Source organism: Nicotiana attenuata, chromosome 1, assembly GCF_001879085.1.
Source record: "Nicotiana attenuata strain UT chromosome 1, NIATTr2, whole genome shotgun sequence".
NCBI classification, from domain to species: Eukaryota; Viridiplantae; Streptophyta; class Magnoliopsida; order Solanales; family Solanaceae; genus Nicotiana; species Nicotiana attenuata.
This window is the reverse complement of record NC_031989.1, coordinates 34,421,433-34,432,626: the sequence shown is the minus strand read 5'-3', so window position 1 is coordinate 34,432,626 and position 11,194 is coordinate 34,421,433.

Below are 11,194 nucleotides of genomic sequence, written 5' to 3'. Positions count from 1 at the left end.
TAAAAACAAATTTAAAGAAGTTAGCTAAATTAAGACTTCACATCACACTAAGATACAACTACTAAAAAAAAAAAAAAAAAAAAAAAAAAAAAAAAAAAGAACCAAACTAGATTTGGGATAGCCATTATGCATACTTAATTGCAACAAAGAACAAGAAATTAGAAATCAAAACTCGAAAGGAGAGAGTTGTTTACCGATTTTCAGATTTGGAGAAACTCTAAAGGATTAATTAACACACTCCCTCTGTTAGCCGGAGTTGTTGAGCCTAGAGTCCAAAATGAAGCCTTCCAATTAACGATTTTCAGATTTAGAGAAAGTGTTGATGGATGCTATCGAGTCCGAAATTGCCTGGAGGAGATGGAGTCTGAAATCGCCTCTCGGTATCTCCTCGTTATTTCCAATAAAACTAATATTAGGGGTTTAGTATTTTATTAGAAATAAAAGCTAAAGAATAACAATTGAAAATCAGATTGTGAGCCCCATTAATTTTAGCGGGTATAGAAAATTTTGTTGAAAAATAAGGAGGGAATTAATGACCGTAACAATAGATAGAATCGTTACCATGGATTGATTTATTGCTACGGTTATAAAAGCGTTGCCATAGATACCTCTATCGGAACGATTTTAAGACTATTGCAGCGGTTCAGTTGTTAAGTGTCCCGGTAGTTCCAAGAATTTTTTGTAACGGTTCAAATCGTAACAATACACTATTTATAGCAACAGTTACTAATCCGTAGCAATAAAAAGTGTTGCCATAGATCCAATTCTAGTAGTGCTAGTAGAGTCTCGGTTATGGGTGTGTCATGCACCACACTTATAAGTAGGAGGCTACAGGACATTTAGGACTGTCACTCTTTTTTCATACTCTAGATTGTGTGGTAGAGCTCAGTTGTAAGAACTTAATTTCCTAAACTCTATCTTATTCATAATATGACGATGCCTACAACTAGAAAGATGGTTAGTAAGAGATATAGATGTGGAAGAGTTAGGTCAGAGGAACTCGATTTTGCATCATGCTTATAATGGATAAATATGAGGTATTCAGCAGATCATGTGTATATTAAGATGTGTAAGCTTCTTGATAAGGATCTCCAAGGCAAGAATACCTATCCACTCTTACGGTAAAAAGGAATAAGAGAATCGGAAGGTAGACACAAGTTTCAGCAAGTAAAAGAAGCAACGTGAAGAAGGGTATGAGGTACCCAGCTAATGAAGATTAACAGTATTTACAATTCAAGCAGAGAAATATAAGCGTTTTGAGTTACCTTCAATTGCAACAGAGGTATGTACAATTGGCCACACCTATCTCATTTATGCCCTATGAGAGCTAACAAATATGGTTTAAGAGAAGGACGGAATATCAGGATCCGGCTGGGGTTAGAGTAACCCAAAATCGTGGATGGATTGTTTGTGTTTGTTGACAATTCCAAAGGATATTGTACATATGCTAACAGATCTCCTTGTGAGACACCCATACGGTGCACTCTAAAATAGTACAACTCGATATGACTACTACAAAGATAGGCATTGGACGCCTGGAAGGGATAAATATTACCTTCCGTCCCTAGTAGGGAGAGAATGTTCGGCAACCTGAAGAACCAGTGGATGGAGCAAAGGGGAGCTAAAAGAAAAATAATGTCTTGTTGAAGTTTTTAGAATAAGGTGATAAACAGAAATACTAGCAGGGAGATAAGAGGAGAGTTAATGAAGCATTATGAGTAAGATGTGATACATGATGACAACGGTAGATCAACAAGATGAAAGTATTACAGAGTCTACAGTCAAGTGAAGGAAAAGACGATAGGTGACAGGCCTTGAGACAACAAAAGAGTATAGGCCATGAAGTCATATCCTCATTTTGATAAGTAAGTTCGTGATTACCAGAAGGAAAAGTTAGACCCCAGGGTAATAGAAATCAGTATGGATTGGTGAACAAGATAAACTAAACATGAATTAGGGACTGAGTGATTTGGTAATGGTCGGCATCATGAGAATTTCAGATTTCGTTCCGGCGATAATAGAATGGACAGCAGAAGAAGATTCATGAGAAATTCTGAGAATGGTCATTCAGGAAGACGCTTCCCTAAAGCAAGCATGGTGAGCGAAGTTAAGCTTAAGAGACTGTATGTACCAGTTTTACTAAGTGTTACCACCGCGAGTAAGGAATTTTGATATCCTTGGTACAGAAGGATTACCACAAGGCGAGTAAGGGTCATCGATAATAAGAAAAGACGCCAAAGATGAATAGGTGAAACATCTATAGATAGATTGTCATGGCTCCAACTCTTAGTACTCCCCTAAAAGGGGGAAATATGGAATGATGTGGCATTAAGTCAGGAATAAGTGGTTCTACTAACTATGGAATGGCAAAGGAGGAATGCAATAAAAAACTAGAAAGGGATGAGATTGCACTTATTCAAAATCTATAGATATGCTACGATTCTAGAACATTATGCAAACACGACGAGCAAGTGCGAGACGTAAGTTAAGACAAAGGAAATGACCCAAGAAAGATTACGCGGAATATTGATATGAGAATTGACCAACGAGTAGTTAGTAGTTTATTCAGGAATGGCCTAGTGATTGCTAGACAAGAAGGATACATCCAAATCAATAGATCGTGCAAGATAAATAGAGTGAACCCCAACATGGGGGATTCAGTCTCACAGATATGGCATCGTGACCTTGAGAAATATTCAGATAGGAGTTGGGTAGTTAAAGGTACGGTATGAGTGTTACGTAAATAAAAGGGCGTACCAGTGGGAAGACAATCAAAAATCAGCTCAAAAGCAACCCTACGAGCACAAGGGCATAGAGTAAGTAACTACGAACAATTATAGGCAAGGAAGGACATGAAAAGAAAATCGATCAACTATACGATGTAGTAAGCTCGCAGCTTTACAAGAGTCATAAGGTCTTCTCTAAGTACTACAATGAATGACTAGCTGAGGAAATAAGGAAGAAGGCTTCAACTTAAGCTCAGTGACCTAAAGAGGAAATGATCTTATAACAACAGTCTCAGAATAACATTGTATGCACTCCATCAGAAAGTGGCACATATCATGGCTAATGAATGGGAAGAAGAAAAAAAATATCAAAATCAAAAGGTGATATTCAAGATCATATGGGTTGTATGGAATTCCAATATGTGTGGGCACTATAATAAGCCAAGTATTCATGCGAGGAGTGGCAGAACGACCAGGAGAAGAAATTGCTTGCATTTAAAGAAAGTTGAGAAGGAACAAAAGGAACGATTCAATGATCCAGAGATTATTACATAACGACTACACCTAAGATTTCGGAGTATTATCCATGCGGTATTTTGACAATCATACAGCCGTAGGAGATTCTGGTATAAGTTAAAAGAAAGAATTGAGCTCAGGTCATGCACAAATGATTGAATTGTTAGAAGATTGTATCATGGATATTCCATAGTGTCCATGAAGGGCTAAAGTAATAACTAATATTATGAACCGCAGATTGAAAGATAGCTTAAGGCTACATAAAGGTTGATCAGAGGGAGAGGAAACTAAAGAGTTACATCAATTAAGTAAATCAAGAATTTGATCATTGGATCCAGAAAATTATGGACATCGTGATTGAGAACATTGCACAATCACTCTTAATATCTGAGGTACAAGAGAGACAATACAATAGCCATATTTTATAATGGCTCTACGATAAATCAAGTTAGAAGAGTACTAGCCTTACAAGAAGTCAATATGAAGCTCTCATCGAATCATGTAAAGAGGTGCAAGTATTATAATAGAAATTCAAGTTGTGGGTGTGAATTATACCTATGTGGAACGGAAGTCATGAAAAAGATAGAAGATTCGATATAAAAGTGAACAACGTACGAGATATTCAGGTGCAAAAGGTTGTGAATAATCTATACTTCAGATAAAGAGCTAGAAGCATTGGGATTCAGTATCCAGGAATGATAGCTGCGTCGTCAGTGGAATGCCTTCCAGCCTATGGTTTCTAGGTATCAAGAAGTCTAACTAAGAGAATAAATAAGAGTTAGAAATGACGTGATGTCTCACTTGATTTTACATAATGACATAAGGAAATCTATGATGCAGGCAAGTTGAAAGGTTGCGAGTAATATAAATAGATATGTGTAGGTCACAAGCTATTGTGAGGCTTGCGACAAGGTTTTAGAAGACAGGAGTTAAGATAAGAATGGGCGAGTGAGAAGGTGATGGAAATAGATAAGTCGTCAGGATTAAGCCCATAAAAACAAGAGAGCTAATGGTTTCTCTAAGCTATAGAAAGCTCAGTATAGCCTGAATGAAATCAAAGGAGTCTAAGACTAGTAGCATTTAGAAGAGATTGAATATTGTACTAGTAGAAGAATAAGGGTGAAATTGTGATAGATAAAGGATGACGTTTGGGCCATCAATTGAGTAATGATTTGAAGAAAAAAAAGGGGGATTTCATGAATTATACGGGAATGAAATACCCACGTAAGGTGAATCACATTGGGATACTATGAAACGGTTATGGAAGTATAGTATCGCCCCCTGGTGGGTCAGTCTAATCACTTCAGATATCCCCCTGATGAGACGTAAGCCCTAATGACAATGTATTATGTAAGAAGTTTCAAGTTATCAGTAGTAGATTGCATATCAACATTGAGTTGAATCAACACTGGATGGATAAAAGTTACAAAGTAGACAAAGTCTCTGGGCCGACCAAAGCCAAAACACATCGGGTGCCGAGGGGAACCTGGTCGATGAACCCGAAGAAACCAATAATGAAGTCCCTCGAAGGAGGGAGAGGTCCCCTGTCGAACTGGTCAAGATGATCAACATAGGTGAGCCTCAGTCGTGCCTATCATTCTCTACTGGGTATATACGGGATGCTCGAGATATGAAAGTTCCCTCCGTGAGGACATCCCCCAGAGAGAATAGTACGTTTGAAGGATATTTTGTTGGGGTTGAGGAAGGCCCCGATATCGATGCCTAATTGATCTTTGAGGAAGCTGAGAAGTTTCGGCGACAAGTAATCTTGACTTTGAATATATGCACCACCACCTGATCAGCTGGTATACGTTGATGATTTGCTGTCACGACCCAAACTGATTTGNCTAATCGACAACAACATGCATTTTTCTGCTCAGGTACTTTTTGTCTTCCTCTCCCCTTCTTAGTTCTTATTTTTCATCTGTCTCTGATAGTTTTAAAATTAACCTTATAGGCTATCTTCTTGCCATTGAGGGTCTCCAAAGGATGATAATAGAGTAGGAAGCACATTGTTTGAGTGGGACCAACTTGCGAAGCGCCTTCCGTCTTTAGAGGCCTAACTTATACAAATGGAAGAGCCCGAGGGCCGGTTGGAGAAAATGGAGCAATAAAAAAGAGCTCATAGTCAGGAAGCCACTTAGCTACACGCTGAACTCGCCGAACTAAAGGGCAAATGGGCAGAGTTGTCGGATGTTGTTACTTCGGCTATTGCACGTGAGTCTGCTTCCATGGAAAGGATCAGAACCTTGGAAGCTAACATGCGCTCTAAAATTGAGGAAGAGCATGTGTTCATACATCATCAAGCCTCTGAGCGTAACCCATCAATATCATCTGGCCACCGTGGGCAAAATGATCAACGTATACCAGCTGGGACTTCATTTTGATATTTCGAACGTCGTGTTTGAGAGCCTCCTCCAAAAGCGGCAAAGCGATAGATGAAGAAAAGGCTATAGCCTATCAAAGAGAAAAAGCTTTTGACAAGCAAGAAAAATTGTGGCCTAGTGAAAAGCTTGGCGAGTACGGGTCTCATCAGCACTACTATTGTGAAGCCACTTCTTGAGGCATTGTACCAGTGTGGGATGCAAAAGTTAGTACATAGTGCCACCTCATTCCACGGAAAGCAAAGGGAGTGAAGCACCACACCAGGTTAAAGTTAAGAGAGATGAGCAGTTTACGGTCCACGATATCTTTGGTACGGGAAGTAACCCAATGCCCTCCTCTCATCGATTCGAGCCAACAACAACAACAACAACAACTCAGCATAATTCCTTACGCCGTAACCTTATCCATATACCATATGCATATATATTGTCACGACACAAACCATGGGCTGCAACGAGCACCCGGTACCTTACTCAACCGAGTACCAACATAACATATCTTTCTTATCGTACTTTCATTGGCCAATGGGCCAAACGGGTTGTTATGGGCTAACCAGAAGAAACATAAGGGAATACTTAATAAAGGATGATCCAGCCTGATATAAAAACTTATACATGTGACATACGGGCCTATAAGGACAACATGATTATTTGTAAACTCAAAACATAGGCCTACAAGGCCTTACAGGTATCCGTATACATGACATCTATCTACAAGGCTCTAAGAGTAATTAGGTATCATAAAGGTCGGGACTGACCCCGCCATACCAATCAATACATGTACTAATCATACTAACCAAATAAGTAACTCCGGAGCAATGGAGCGCACCAACACCTTCCACTTAGCTGATAGCCTACTTGGAAGACTCTCAACCTGTCTATCGGGACATACGGGCATGAAACGCAGCGTCCATAGGAAAAGGGACGTCAGTACAAATAATGTACCGAGTATGTAAGGCATGAAGATCAGTACATAAGTGACATAGATGAAACATGGAATAAAGAATTCTGCCTGTAACTCTAAAGAGCTTTGTAAATTTTGAAATATTTATAATGTCATGCACGTGCGTATAAATGTCATGTCATGCATAGATATAGGTTTACATAACATCATCGAGCCTATGAGGTTATCTCATCTTATTATCTCGTCCACTGTGGGCAAAATCATCAACATATACCAGCTGATCAGGTGGTGGTGCGTATATAACCCCGTAACCTTTTCCCATATCCCATATACATATATATACATATATACACGTATATAACGTCGTCTGGTCATGGGTCGATGTACATGTATACATGAATGCAATTCATGTACGTCAATGAAATCTCTCAGAACGTCATAAGACCATTATACCTCTGATTCAAGAACATAGGCACCTCTAATACTTCTATGAATAGAGTCATTTACAGAAGTTGTGCATTTGCTCGTTTCATTTGTGTCGTATAGAACATGCAAAGAAGAAAGAAGGGATAGCCTTAACATAGCTGAGCTGACTCTCTTGGCAATCCTTCCAACACACATCAATTGCGACAACATGTAACGGCGGATCGAAGTTGGGCAAAATCCGTATGATATTCTTTGAGAAAGTTAGCACCATACTCCCTTAGAATCGAAAAATTCTGTTACTATAACATTACGTAGTCCATATATGTGGCAGCCACGTTGGTTTCAAGAATTTATCCAAAATACAATCCAAAATGTCTCAAATAAATTACCAACTTCCTAATTAACTTGGAAATTCCCAACTAATCCAAAAATTAACCAATTACCCACATAAGTAAGAATTATCTCTAATTAATTAAAATATTGCTCATTTTAAGCACACTTTATTCACCTCACTATCATGGTCATGTGGTACCTTGTATGGCACTAGTTCATAAATAACAGGTATTATAGCTCGGACGGTATTTTTTATCCCAAAATATCGAACTTCTACGAAACTCTTTTTCATCGATTTGCTTACCCTCCCTCCTCCACGAATTTACTCATCACTTGTTTGAAATAACATAATGCTTATAATCTTAAAATAATCTCATCCCCGAACTTACGTCGATAACATACGATGAAACGTTAACATACAAAAATGCAAGATGTAACATATACATACATACTATATATATATATATATATATATATATATATATATATATATATATCTGAATACATAAATTATATTAATTAAAAAAATATATGAATACATTCATGGAATATAGCGAGACAGTCAATACAATGAAATACATGGAATACAATGAGATACATTGAAATACAATGAAAAAAAAAGATAGTGAATACAATGAAATACAGCGAGATACATTGAAATACAATGAAAAAAGGTAACAGACTCTTCAAGGCAAATCAGCTCCCTTTTTTTTCTTTTGCCGTTTTATTTTCGCATTCATTCACCTTGTCGAAATCTTCTTCTTATAATCTCGTAGAATGAATTTGAATTAGTTGGACCTTGAATTTTGAATAACGAGTAGTTAAGCAAGAAAATCACTTCTCTACTTTCCATTCAAATTGGCGTGAAAGATGTTGGATCTTAGAGTTTTTCAACTTCAACTATTTTAGATCATCACGTTTGGAAACCAAATGGTTTTCTAATGTAATCATCACTTCAGAAAAAAAATAAGGCATCGCCGGCCGAGGGAGGGGATTAGGGGTGACACAACAAGGGGGGAAGTGGTCGCCGGCCGGATCTGTTGTTGGCGGAACACAGCCCCTGCTAGGGTTTCTAAAAGCATGGGAGAAAAAAACCGGGGGAAAAAAAGAGAAGAAAGAGGAAAAGAAATGAGGAGAGTGGGAAGAGAGAGGGAGAGAGAAAAATAATACACAACGTATTTAATGGCTTAATGGTAGGAAGTGGCCATAAATAGATATTGTGCTATAAAAATTAAAAGGTAACTATAGGAGATAATTTTTTAAAAGGGTATTTATTTATAATAAATAAGGTATCAACCTTTGCTATAGGAGGTAAATTTTCCTATAAAAATAATGGGTTAACTTGGGCTCAGCCCAAATAGACCCATGAGCTATAATGTTTGTAGCCCAATCCATTATTCTCTGGACGGATTGAATGGGTTTGGGCTCAAATTGCCACCCCTAGTTAGTGTCACGACCCTAGTTCACCAACCGTGAACATGTCATGACGGCACCTGGTCCCCTTGACCGGGTAAGCCTAACATTTGCGGAAATATAATAATTGCGGAAGAATAGAGAAAATCAAATCAAATATCTAAAGGAAACTGTACTGAATGCCGCATGGCAAGTACAACTCAACATCACAAGTCTAAAACAATTCCCAAAACCCGGAAACTCACAAATCACAAGCTAAGGGATACATAAGAGGCTCTGACTCAAGAATATCTATACAAAGGAGAAATACTGAAATAGCTATACTTATTACAGAAAGCTGGAAAGGGACTCCTCGGTCTGCGGACGTAGCAGATATACCTCGAAGTCTCTACCGATACGCCTCCTTCCAAGGCTGACAGAACTGAGTGGGAGTACCTGTATCTGCACAACAAAAATGTGCAGAAGAGTAGCATGAGCACACCACGGCGGTGCCCAGTAAGTATCAAGACTAACCTCGGTGGAGTAGTGACGAGGAACAGTCAAGGCACCTACCGGTCAATAAACAGTATAATCATAGGAATTATGGAAATGATATATAAATATGTAAAGACTGCATGAATGACCAAAAATGCTACAATTCACAATAAGGGAAAAATACAACAAGTAACAACGAGATTATAATAAATGAGGATAGGAAATGACGGCAGAATCACAATCCAAATCCTAAGGTCACAACACAACAATGGGAGAACAAGTCAATAACTCATATCCTACAATGATGTTCACAAAGGTCTTATCCGACTCTTTCCACAATTTCACCAAGTCTCGGACAAACCACAACTCGCGAAGGCCCAGCATCTGAAATCTAACAATTGGCATCCTGTGCCCCATCAATCTCATGGTCATACCGACAACTAACTGGCTAACTAGGGCCACTCTCACAAATATAATGGATAAACGAGGGCGTACCTCCACCCTTAGCAAAATCAGGAGGAATTCACCTCTAATAGGGGTGTTCAGCTACGTGTATGCTTGTGCAAATGTTTCTAACAAAATTCTACCAGCTAGTAAACATGAAAAGGAGGACGGACCGCACGTGCGATGTTTCCTCACAACTTCCAAACGATAAAGCTCATACCGGTAAGAAACCCACAATCACATTATTAAACAAATAGGAATGCCTCCACAGGCCGTCACAATTCCCTACAATCATCCCCTGACATAGCCCACCTTATTTCACCACGTGTGCAAATAATAAGGTAATAGGTACCGCCTTATTTCGCCACACGTGCATCACAATGTTCACAATCGCACGGCAGAAACCTCGTGCATCACAGTATCAACAACCGCACGGCAGAAACCTCGTGCATCACAATATTCACAATTGCACGGCAGAAACCTCGTGCATCACAGTATTCACAATCGCACGGCAGAAACCTCGTGCATTATAGTATCAACAACCGCACGGCAGAAACCTCGTGCGTCACAATCTCAAGTACAACACAACAACGACAATATATACAGGAACAAGGCAAGAGAATCAACTCAGGTATTTCCGTTCACCAAAAGACGGTACAACTAACTCACAAGGAATAACCGTAACAAAGAAATACTAAGCGCAATAAGAACAACTCAACAAGGGAGAAATAATATGAAACAACGATTCCTTAATACTAAGTTCAACAACAAGGAAGTTAACATGAATCAAATAATTACAATTAAGGAAGTATCAACTGAATATAGGATATCTAACTTCTTTCCAATTAAGACCAATTAATTACACGAGAGATAGAAATAATGCTTTCCAAATAAAGACAAGCAGTTAGGAATGATAATGTGACTATAGAAGGGTAATGTCTACAGTGAAACAAGTAAAAGTCAATTAGGAGCAAATAAATTCCAAGTAAGACATGTAAAGGTGAAGCTAATAACAGGGAACTCAATCGTATCAAGAACAACTTTATATTCGGTGACTACAAGGATCTAAGAGCCTAAAAGGGACAATTTTCCACAAATAAATCCTACCACGCACTCGTCACCTCGCGTACAAGGAATACAATCAACAAAGAAGATTCAAATCCTAAGGGGAAGTCCCCCACACAAGGTTAGGCAAGATACTTATCTCGAATCGGTTAAAATCAACTAGCAACCACGTTCTTGCCACGAGTACTCGACTCCAAATGGCCCAAATCTTTTCAATTAAATCACACATTGTAAATAACATCTCAACCAACTGATTCTACTATTTAATTCAAAGCTACGGCGTGAAATTAGGTGAAATGACCAAAATGCCCTTCAGGCCAACGCCTCGGAATCAAATAATTTTTTACATTTTTGGAACCCTCNGCCTTTAGTCCCCGTGTGCGGTGATCTCAGCATCTATATCTAGGGTATGCCTTTTTAGGGGTCTTACAAGTTCGAATATATTGCCTTGACCCTAATATCGGGGGTTATGCCTTTTTTAAGGTCTTATAAGTTTGAGCATGCCTTCT